This window comes from Lissotriton helveticus, chromosome 1_2 (assembly GCF_964261635.1).
Source record: "Lissotriton helveticus chromosome 1_2, aLisHel1.1, whole genome shotgun sequence".
NCBI lineage: Eukaryota > Metazoa > Chordata > Amphibia > Caudata > Salamandridae > Lissotriton > Lissotriton helveticus.
The window spans coordinates 381,012,711-381,025,242 of NC_136058.1; the positions used below are offsets into that span (position 1 = coordinate 381,012,711).

Consider the following 12,532-nt stretch of genomic DNA (forward strand, 5'->3'; position numbering starts at 1 on the left):
TTTTCGTTTACTGCCCTGTGGGTTTTTTGGACACGCCCATGAGACAGCGAGTCTACAAGTGTCTTGATCACGCTGTCTGCATAGGCCAGTCGGCTCTCTGATTGGTTGGCAACTACCAAATAAGCTTTCTGATTGGTGGACCTTGTCAACCAATCAGAGAGCCAACTGGCGCGTGCAGACAGCGTGAGCAAGACACGCTGTACACTGGCTGTCTCATGGGCAGCAACGTTGCTTGTTCATGTTTCTCCAAACCCTCCTCATGCTGTTGAGTTTTGCGGGCGGCTTGAAGGTAAGCCTTCTTCCTGTCGGTAGCAGAGGGCGAAATGGAGGCAGGCGCCTGGCTGCAGACAGGGTGGTGACCTGAGGATGGAGCTCAGGCGCAGGCCGCCACCATCCTGCGGATCACCAGGACCCTCGGGCTCCTCGTCCACAAATGAAAGCCACTCTTTGAAGGTGTAGCACACAAGGGCGACGCCAGAGCCCAGCGCCACAGCCCACACCTCAAACTGCCCTGTGCCGTGCGCCCGCTCCAGGCACACCCCATCCTGCTGCAGCCATTCTGCTAGAGCCTGGCAGCCTGGGGGGAGGGGGAAATCAGGACCCAGATGGAAGTCCGCGCTGGCCAAGGGAGGAGGCGGCTCCCCCGCGTCCTCATGCAGGCGAGTGAGCACGTCGGGCGGTACCTGTGGCTCTTCGACTGTGCTGTAGCGCTTGATGCTTACAAGACTCAGCCCCAAAGAGTCGGCGAATTACACCCTTTTCTTGCACTTGTGACAGCAGGTACTATCGGGAAGGGAGAGGGCCCGACGGGCACGTCGGGGGGCTCATCGGCGGTTCATCCTCTTCACACAATTCCAGGGCCATAGCTGCCCAGGCCTGCAACAAACCCCTCCAGTGACCACTGATGTGCACCCGACACCTCCCCCCGTTAGCTTGCTGATGCATGGCTCTTAACTGCTGTTTCGCGTCTTTCTCTTCTGTTTGTGGTGGGGGCGGCAGTGTCTTTGTGCTTGGACAGGTCTGTGTGTAAACTCAGATCCCTGTACAGTACACATTCTGCATGAGGGTGAACAAGTAACCGGCGTTTGGCAGAGACCGCCGCCTGTATAAAAACACACGGTACATTTACAGACATCGCTTCCCCCAATGGAGTTAATCAGATTTTTTCTCTGTGAATTTGAAGCACAACATTGCACTTAATTTGATATCTGCAAACAAATGCAATGTATGAAGTTGTGTTGCTTTCCTCCTGTCCAAGCATAAGTAATGGGTATTTGTAATCCATGTTAGGTAATCGTCAACGAGCGCGTAGGGTTGTGAAAACTATCCCTGCACCACCAGTGAGGCAGGCCAGGTTTTGGAAGTGCCGACTGGCCGTGTGCCCCACTGAACGGTGCAAGTGTTGCTGGCATCTCCCCCCCCCTCCCCTACGGAGCCTTCTGTTTCCCAGCAGACCCACTGCTCTGCCTCTAATCTGTTTAATGTTGTGATTAGTGTGCAGGGCACGTACCTTTTTGCACAAGGGCCACATTGTGCTACTTTCAAGTGGATTCAAGCAAGCCGGGCTGAAGACGGCTGTAATGCCAGAAACCGGTCCTCGGAAGATTGTTTCCGGTCCAGGGAAGGCATGGCTTGGCAGTTCGGGCTGGACTGTTCCCATGAAGCACAGGGTCAGACTGATTTGCATATAGCCATGTCTGAACTGGGGTGGCAGAGTGGGCTAAAGAACGGTGATGGATTAAAGCCAGATCTTTTGACTGGGTGTGAGTGTTTGATTGGTTCAGATGCTTCGTCCATTACCACCCCCTTTTGTACCGCAATTGGCCGCCATAAGTGTGGCAGGGTATGCTCAGACGTGAGTCCCTTGCTCACTTTGCCACTGGATTCAAGCAAGCCGGGCTGAAGACGGCTGTAATGCCAGAAACCGGTCCTCGGAAGCTTGTTTCCGGTCCAGGGAAGGCATGGCTTGGCAGTTCGGGCTGGACTGTTCCCATGAGGCACAGGGTCAGACTGATTTGCATATAGCCATGTCTGAACTGGGGTGGCAGAGTGGGTTAAAGAACGGTGATGGATTAAACCCAGATCTTTTGACTGGGTGTGAGTGTTTGATTGGTTCAGATGCTCCGTCCATTACCACCCCCTTTTGTACCGCTTTTGACCGCCATAAGTGTGGCAGGGTATGCTCAGACGTGAGTCCCTTGGTTCACTTTGCCACTGGATTCAAACAAGCCCGGCTGAAGACGGCTGTAATGCCAGAAACCGGTCCTCGGAAGCTTGTTTCCGGTCCAGGGAAGACATGGCTTGGCAGTTCGGGCTGGACTGTTCCCATGAGGCACAGGGTCAGACTGATTTGCATATAGCCATGTCTGAACTGGGGTGGCAGAGTGGGCTAAAGAACGGTGATGGATTAAACCCAGATCTTTTGACTGGGTGTGAGTGTTTGATTGGTTCAGATGCTCCGTCCATTACCACCCCCTTGTACCGCTTTTGACCGCCATAAGTGTGGCAGGGTATGCTCAGACGTGAGTCCCTTGTTCAGTTTGCCACTGGATTCAAGCAAGCTGGGCTGAAGACGGCTGTAATGCCAGAAACCGGTCCTCGGAAGATTGTTTCCGGTCCAGGGAAGGCATGGCTTGGCAGTTCGGGCTGGACTGTTCCCATGAAGCACAGGGTCAGACTGATTTGCATATAGCCATGTCTGAACTGGGGTGGCAGAGTGGGCTAAAGAACGGTGATGGATTAAACCCAGATATTTTGACTGGGTGTGAGTGTTTGATTGGTTCAGATGCTCCGTCCATTACCACCCCCTTTTGTACCACTTTCAAGTGGGGGGCGGCGTGCTTTACTCTCTAACTTCTCCACTAAAACATGCCCACCATGTCAGAAGAGGGAACGCAGACGGAAGCTAAGGGTAAAATGCGCCAGGGCTCACTCAATCACTCATCTTCCCGAGGGTGATAAAATGCGTAGCATGTTGGTACTAACGCTAAGTTATGTGAGGCACTTTCATGGTAGATGTAAATAAATTGACAGTTTCACAATGACTCAGTGTTTTGGGAGTGACAGTGCTTCGATGTTTTCGAATGGGTGGCGTTGTAGCCGCTTTAAACTACTTGTGGAGTCGCCCTTCTCTTCACTAGTGTCGCCTCTGTTCCCAAAAATGAAAATATACCTACACTGATAAGTCTCCCTTATGCCGTGTAAAGTTTCCTGGATGTTTACAAGTTGGAGTGCTGCGTGGAGAGCCACAAAGCCCACAAAGCTTTGCACTCCTCCTCTCCTCATTACTTGGCGAATAAACTGAAGCCCTCTGGAGGCTCTAGACCATCACGAAATGCGGAAAATCTACTGCTTGAACCTCCCACTTTCAAGAAGGAAAGATCGATGGCCCAATCTTTTTCAGGCAACGCAGTGAGAATCTGGAACTCACTTCCGCCTCAGCTCCGGACCACTACCTCCTCCCAGGCCTTCAAAACTGACCTCAAAGTTTATTGAAGTACTACCCTTTTACCTGTGTTTGGTACTCTTTTGTAACATGCACACGTCACTTTTCTCTTGTAACACACTGTTTACTACCTCTTACATTTTTTTTGCTTTCGATACATGCACAAGTGCCCCCATTGCCTAAGTAACGTTTGTTCTTATGTTTGAGTGTCCTCCATTTATTGCAGTATTTTACCTCTATTTGTACTTTGTACGCTTTTGTAACCTGCACACATGTCACTTTTTCCTCCTGTAATGCTCCGTCTGCTACCATCGTGTATTTTGTTTGCTCACAATTGTCACTTATGCCTCATGTAACTTAGCGTTTGCTTTTGTAATTTGTTCACCTGTAATGTTCTCATGTATCAGTTCTGTTCCTATTGTGAAGTGCTCTGACACCTTCGGGTAAAGTCCGCACTATATAAAAACGCATAAATAAATTGGGGGGAGGGGAGTTGTGGGGCAGCTCTTGCCTCTCTCCTCCACATTACTGTTGCCATGACAACGGACCTCCGGAGGGAGCAGGTGACCTGGACTGGAGGAGTGGCAGGGTCTGCGCTGGCATTTAATTATTTGCTGTGGAAGCCGCTTCCCAGGTGGTTCTCCTCAGCCCTGGCACCGCTGCCCTTCCTGTCAGCAGGCTCTGGCCTTCCCAAACACCGCTCGTTTGTTTCCGTAACCAGGTCACTTGTTTTTTTAGGTCTCGTGACCTATCAATGCGCATGCGCATTGAGAGAAGCAAGACTATAGGGCTTTAAACAAAGCTTACCTAACTGTGGCGATTTGGTGCTGTGCCCGTGGCTTTTAGGTCAATGCGCAAGCGCATTGACCTAAAATGCGCGTGCACAGCACCAAATCGCCAGCCATCTGTTCCCCAGCTTGGATCTCCTGGCTGCTCCTCCCCTAATTATCCGCACATCAAAGGCTGCTCCTGCCCCCTGCTTCACACTTCAAACGAATGCTACCGAGAGCATTTCCCGGCCGGCCGCTTTTAATTTCATTTCGCAAGCAGTTCCCCCTCCTCCCTCTCCTCCCTCTCCTGACTTTCTCCTGCCTGCCACACCAATCCAAACTGAGGCGCTGCTGCTCCAGTCCCTGTATTACTCCCACTCATCTATGATTAGGAATAAAAGACTGTCGGTTAAAAACAGTTTCAAGATAAAAATGGTTTCCCATTACTTTTGCAGAATGTTCTGCATTTCCTCCAACTCTCCGACTTTCACATGCACATACCACTTTGCTGATACTGACCGAGACATGCGCTTTATAAGCAGGAAATAGAATTCTACAGGAAACAATACTACCGAAGACCATTCGAGGGTGTGAGCTCAATGCCACCTGAAGAGTACGTACAATTATTATACTTAAAGTTCAGTCAACTACCCTTGATGCACGGACAACCTTTGAAGAAAGTGAAAAGCATGTACCCTCACCCTCACCCACCCTCAACCCCTCACCCTCACTCACCCTCAACCCCTCACCCTCAACCCCTCACTCACCCTCACTCTCACTCACTCTCAACCCCTCACCCTCACTCACCCTCAACCCCTCACCCTCACCCTCACTCACCCTCACCCTCACTCACCCTCAACCCCTCACCCTCAACCCCTCACCCTCACTCACCCTCAACCCCTCACCCTCACTCACCCTCACACACCCTCAACCCCTCACCCACCCTCAACCCCTCACCCTCACTCACCCTCACCCTCACTCACCCTCAACCCCTCACCCTCAACCTCACTCACCCTCACTCACCCTCACCCTCACTCACCCTCACCCTCACTCACCCTCACCCTCACTCACCCTCACCCACCCTCACTCACCCTCAACCCCTCACCCTCAACCCCTCACTCACCCTCACCCTCACTCACCCTCAACCCCTCACCCTCACTCACCCTCAACCCCTCACCCTCACTCACCCTCACCCTCACTCACCCTCAACCCCTCACCCTCAACCCCTCACCCTCACTCACCCTCACCCTCACTCACCCTCACCCTCACTCACCCTCACTCACCCTCACTCACCCTCACCCTCACTCACCCTCACTCACCCTCACCCTCACTCACCCTCACCCTCACTCACCCTCACTCACCCTCACCCTCACCCTCACTCACCCTCACTCACCCCCAACACCCCACCCTCACTCACCGTCACCCTCACTCACCCTCACCCTCACTCACCCTCAACCCCTCACCCTCACTCACCCTCACTCACCCTCAACCCCTCACTCACCCTCACTCACCCTCAACCCCTCAACCTCACTCACCCTCAACCCCTCACCCTCAACCCCTCACTCACCCTCACTCTCACTCACTCTCAACCCCTCACCCTCACTCACCCTCAACCCCTCACCCTCACCCTCACTCACCCTCACCCTCACTCACCCTCAACCCCTCACCCTCAACCCCTTACCCTCACTCACCCTCAACCCCTCACCCTCACTCACCCTCACTCACCCTCAACCCCTCACCCACCCTCAACCCCTCACCCTCACTCACCCTCACCCTCACTCACCCTCAACCCCTCACCCTCAACCTCACTCACCCTCACTCACCCTCACCCTCACTCACCCTCACCCTCACTCACCCTCACCCACCCTCACTCACCCTCAACCCCTCACCCTCAACCCCTCACCCTCACTCACCCTCACCCTCACTCACCCTCAACCCCTCACCCTCAACCCCTCACCCTCACTCACCCTCACCCTCACTCACCCTCACCCTCACCCTCACTCACCCTCACTCACCCTCAACCCCTCACCCTCAACCTCACTCACCCTCACTCACCCTCACCCTCACTCACCCTCACCCTCACTCACCCTCACCCACCCTCACTCACCCTCAACCCCTCACCCTCAACCCCTCACCCTCACTCACCCTCACCCTCACTCACCCTCAACCCCTCACCCTCAACCCCTCACCCTCACTCACCCTCACCCTCACTCACCCTCACCCTCACCCTCACTCACCCTCACTCACCCTCACTCACCCTCACTCACCCTCACCCTCACTCACCCTCACCCTCACTCACCCTCACTCACCCTCACCCTCACCCTCACTCACCCTCACCCTCACTCACTCCCAACCCCCCACCCTCACTCACCGTCACCCTCACTCACCCTCACCCTCATTCACCCTCAACCCCTCACCCTCACTCACCCTCAACCCCTCACCCTCACTCACCCTCAACCCCTCACCCTCAACCCCTCACTCACCCTCACTCACCCTCAACCCCTCACCCTCACTCACCCTCAACCCTCACCCTCACTCACCCTCACCTCACTCATCCTCAACCCCTCACCCTCACTCACCCTCACCCTCACTCACCCTCACTCACCCTCACTCACCCTCACCCTCACTCACCCTCACTCACCCTCACTCACCCTCACTCACCCTCGCCCTCACTCACCCTCACCCTCACTCACCCTCACTCACCCTCAACCCCTCACCCTCACTCACCCTCAACCCCTCACCCTCACCCTCACTCACCCTCACCCCTCACCCCCACTCACCCCAACCCCTCACCCTTACCCTCACTCACCCTCAACCCCTCACCCTCACCCTCACTCACCCTCTACCCCTCACCCTCACTCACCCTCTACCCCTCACCCTCACCCTCACTCACCCTCTACCCCTCACCCTCAACCCCTCACTCACCCTCACTCTCACTCACCCTCACTCACCCTCACCCTCACTCACCCTCACTCACCCTCAACCCCTCACCCTCACTCACCCTCACTCACCCTCAACCCCTCACCCTCACCCACCCTCAACCCCTCACCCTCACTCACCCTCAACCCCTCACCCTCACTCACCCTCAACCCCTCACCCTCACTCACCCTCACTCACCCTCACTCACCCTCACCCTCACTCACCCTCACCCTCACTCACCCTCACCCACCCTCACCCTCACTCACCCTCAACCCCTCACCCTCACTCACCCTCACTCACCCTCAACCCCTCACCCACCCTCAACCCCTCACCCTCACTCACCCTCACTCACCCTCAACCCCTCACCCTCACTCACCCTCACTCACCCTCACCCTCACTCACCCTCACTCACCCTCACCCTCACTCACCCTCACCCACCCTCACTCACCCTCAACCCCTCACCCTCAACCCCTCACTCACCCTCACCCTCACTCACCCTCAACCCCTCACCCTCACTCACCCTCAACCCCTCACCCTCACTCACCCTCACCCTCACTCACCCTCAACCCCTCACCCTCAACCCATCACCCTCACTCACCCTCACTCACCCTCACCCTCACCCTCACTCACCCTCACTCACCCTCACCCTCACTCACCCTCACCCTCACTCACCCTCACCCTCACTCACCCTCACCCTCACTCACCCTCACTCACCCTCACCCTCACCTCACTCACCCCAACCCCTCACCCTCACTCACCCTCACTCACCCTCACCCTCACTCACCCTCACCCTCACTCACCCTCAACCCCTCACCCTCACTCACCCTCAACCCCTCACCCTCACCCTCACTCACCCTCAACCCCTCACCCTCACCCTCACTCACCCTCACTCACCCTCACTCACCCTCGCCCTCACTCACCCTCACCCTCACTCACCCTCACTCACCCTCAACCCCTCACCCTCACTCACCCTCAACCCCTCACCCTCACCCTCACTCACCCTCAACCCCTCACCCCCACTCACCCTCAACCCCTCACCCTTACCCTCACTCACCCTCAACCCCTCACCCTCACCCTCACTCACCCTCTACCCCTCACCCTCACTCACCCTCTACCCCTCACCCTCACCCTCACTCACCCTCTACCCCTCACCCTCAACCCCTCACTCACCCTCACTCTCACTCACCCTCACCCTCACCCTCACACCCTCACTCACCCTCAACCCTCACCCTCACTCACCCTCACTCACCCTCACTCACCCTCACTCACCCTCAACCCTCTCACCCTCACCCACCCTCAACCCCTCACCCTCACTCACCCTCAACCCCTCACCCTCACTCACCCTCAACCCCTCACCCTCACTCACCCTCACTCACCCTCACTCACCCTCACCCTCACTCACCCTCACCCTCACTCACCCTCACCCACCCTCACCCTCACTCACCCTCAACCCCTCACCCTCACTCACCCTCACTCACCCTCAACCCCTCACCCACCCTCAACCCCTCACCCTCACTCACCCTCACTCACCCTCAACCCCTCACCCTCACTCACCCTCACCCTCACTCACCCTCACTCACCCTCACCCTCACTCACCCTCACCCACCCTCACTCACCCTCAACCCCTCACCCTCAACCCCTCACTCACCCTCACCCTCACTCACCCTCAACCCCTCACCCTCACTCACCCTCAACCCCTCACCCTCACTCACCCTCACCCTCACTCACCCTCAACCCCTCACCCTCAACCCCTCACCCTCACTCACCCTCACTCACCCTCACCCTCACCCTCACTCACCCTCACTCACCCTCACCCTCACTCACCCTCACCCTCACTCACCCTCACCCTCACTCACCCTCACCCTCACTCACCCTCACTCACCCTCACCCTCACCCTCACTCACCCCAACCCCTCACCCTCACTCACCCTCACTCACCCTCACCCTCACTCACCCTCACCCTCACTCACCCTCAACCCCTCACCCTCACTCACCCTCAACCCCTCACCCTCACCCTCACTCACCCTCAACCCCTCACCCTCAACCCCTCACTCACCCTCACTCACCCTCACTCACCCTCAACCCCTCACCCTCACTCACCCTCAACCCTCACCCTCACTCACCCTCAACCTCACTCATCCTCAACCCTTCACCCTCACTCACCCTCACCCTCACCCACCCTCACTCACCCTCACCCTCACTAACCCTCACTCACCCTCACTCACCCTCACCCTCACTCACCCTCACTCACCCTCACCCTCACTCACCCTCAACCCCTCACCCTCACTCACCCTCACTCACCTTCACTCACCCTCAACCCCTCACCCTCACCCACCCTCAACCCCTCACCCCTCACTCACCCTCAACCCCTCACCCTCACTCACCCTCGACCCCTCACCCTCACTCACCCTCACTCACCCTCACTCACCCTCACTCACCCTCACCCTCACTCACCCTCACCCACCCTCACCCTCACTCACCCTCAACCCCTCACCCTCACTCACACCTCACTCACCCTCAACCCCTCACCCACCCTCAACCCCCTCACCCTCACTCACCCTCACCCTCACTCACCCTCAACCCCTCACCCTCAACCCCTCACCCTCACTCACCCTCACTCACCCTCACCCTCACTCACCCTCACTCACCCTCACCCTCACTCACCCTCACCCACTCTCACTCACCCTCACCCCTCACCCTCAACCCCTCACTCACCCTCATCCTCACTCACCCTCAACCCCTCACCCTCACTCACCCTCAACCCCTCACCCTCACCCTCACTCACCCTCAACCCTCACCCTCAACCCCTCACCCTCACTCACCCTCACTCACCCTCACCCTCACCCTCACTCACCCTCACTCACCCTCACTCACCCTCACCCTCACTCACCCTCACCCTCACTCACCCTCACCCTCACTCACCCTCACCCTCACTCACCCTCACTCACCCTCACCCTCACCCTCACTCACCCCAACCCTCACCCTCACTCACCCTCACCCTCACTCACCCTCACCCTCACTCACCCTCAACCCCTCACCCTCACTCACCCTCAACCCCTCACCCTCACCCTCACTCACCCTCAACCCCTCACCCTCAACCCCTCACTCACCCTCACTCACCCTCACTCACCCTCAAACCCCTCACCCTCACTCACCCTCGACCCTCACCCTCACTCACCCTCAACCTCACTCATCCTCAACCCTTCACCCTCACTCACCCTCACCCTCACCCACCCTCACTCACCCTCACCCTCACTCACCCTCACTCACCCTCACTCACCCTCACTCACCCTCACCCTCACTCACCCTCACTCACCCTCACCCTCACTCACCCTCAACCCCTCACCCTCATTCACCCTCAACCCCTCACCCTCACCCTCACTCACCCTCAACCCCTCACCCCCACTCACCCTCAACCGCTCACCCTTATCTCACCCTCAACCCCTCACCCTCACTCACCCTCTACCCCTCACCCTCACCCACCCTCTACCCCTCACCCTCACCCTCACTCACCCTCTACCCCTCACCCTCAACCCCTCACTCACCCTCACTCACCCTCACTCACCCTCACTCACCCTTACTCACCCTCACTCACCCTCAACCCCTCACTCACCCTCACTCACCCTCAACCCCCTCACCCTCACCCCTCACCCACCCTCAACCCCTCACCCTCACTCACCCTCAACCCCTCACCCTCACTCATCCTCACCCCCTCACCCTCACTCACCCTCACTCACCCTCACTCACCCTCACTCACCCTCACTCACCCTCACTCACCCTCAACCCCTCACCCTCACCCTCACTCACCCTCACTCACCCTCACCCACCCTCACCCACCCTCACCCTCAACCCCTCACCCTCACTCACCCTCAACCCCTCACCCTCACTCACCTCACCTCACCCTCACCCTCACTCACCCTCAACCCCTCACCCTCAACCCCTCACTCACCCTCACTCTCACTCACCCTCACTCACCCTCAACCCCTCACACTCACCCTCACCCTCACTCACCCTCAACCCCTCACCCTCACCCTCACTCACCCTCAACCCCTCACCCTCACCCTCACTCACCCTCAACCCCTCACCCTCACTCAACCCTCAACCCCTCACCCTCACTCACCCTCAACCCCTCAACCCCTCACCTTCACCCTCACTCACCCTCACCTCACCCTCAACCCCTCACCCTCAACCCCTCACTCACCCTCACCCTCACCCTCACTCACCCTCAACCCCTCACCCTCACTCACCCTCAACCCCTCACCCTCACTCACCCTCACCCTCACTCACCCTCACCCTCACTCACCCTCAACCCCTCACCCTCACCCTCACTCACCCTCACCCTCACTCACCCTCACCCTCACTCACCCTCACCCTCACTCACCCTCACTCACCCTCACCCTCACTCACCCTCACTCACCCTCAACCCCTCACCCTCACTCACCCTCACCCTCACTCACCCTCAACCCTCACCCTCACTCACCCTCAATCCCTCACCCTCAACCCCTCACTCACCCTCACTCTCACTCATCCTCACTCACCCTCAACCCCTCACCCTCACCCTCACTCACCCTCACCCTCACTCACCCTCACCCACCCTCAACCCCTCACCCTAACTCACCCTCACCCTCACTCACCCTCACCCCTCACCCTCACTCACCCTCACCCTCAACCCCTCACCCCCTCACCCTCACCCTCACTCACCCTCATTCACCCTCATTCACCCTCACCCTCACCCTCACCCTCACTCACCCTCACCCTCACTCACCCTCAACCCCTCACTCACCCTCACCCTCACTCACCCTCAACCCCTCACCCTCACTCACCCTCAACCCCTCACCCTCACTCACCCTCAACCCCTCACCCTCACTCACCCTCAACCCCTCACCCTCACTCACCCTCTACCCCTCACCCTCACCCTCACTCCCCTCTACCCCTCACCCTCACTCACCCTCTACCCCTCACCCTCAACCCCTCACTCACCCTCACTCTCACTCACCCTCACCCTCACCCTCACTCACCCTCAACCCCTCACCCTCACTCACCCTCAACCCCTCACCCTCACCCTCACTCACCCTCAACCCCTCACCCTCACTCACCCTCAACCCCTCACCCTCTCTCACCCTCAACCCCTCACCCTCACTCACCCTCACTCACCCTCACTCACCCTCACCCTCACTCACCCTCACCCTCACTCACTCACCCTCACTCACCCTCACTCACCCTCACCCTCACTCACCCTCACCCTCACTCACCCTCACTCACCCTCACTCACCCTCAACCCCTCACCCACCCTCACTCACCCTCAACCCCTCACCCTCACTCACCCTCACCCACCCTCACCCTCACTCACCCTCAACCCCTCACCCCCTCACCCTCACCCTCACTCACCCTCAACCCCT

General features: G+C 57.8%; 1 pseudogene; it reads right to left on the bottom strand.

The window, feature by feature from the left end:
• Positions 1 to 257: 257 nt before the first annotated feature.
• Positions 258 to 12,532, bottom strand: part of LOC144804166 (protein phosphatase 1 regulatory subunit 3D-like) — a 59,422-nt pseudogene continuing 47,147 nt past the window's right edge.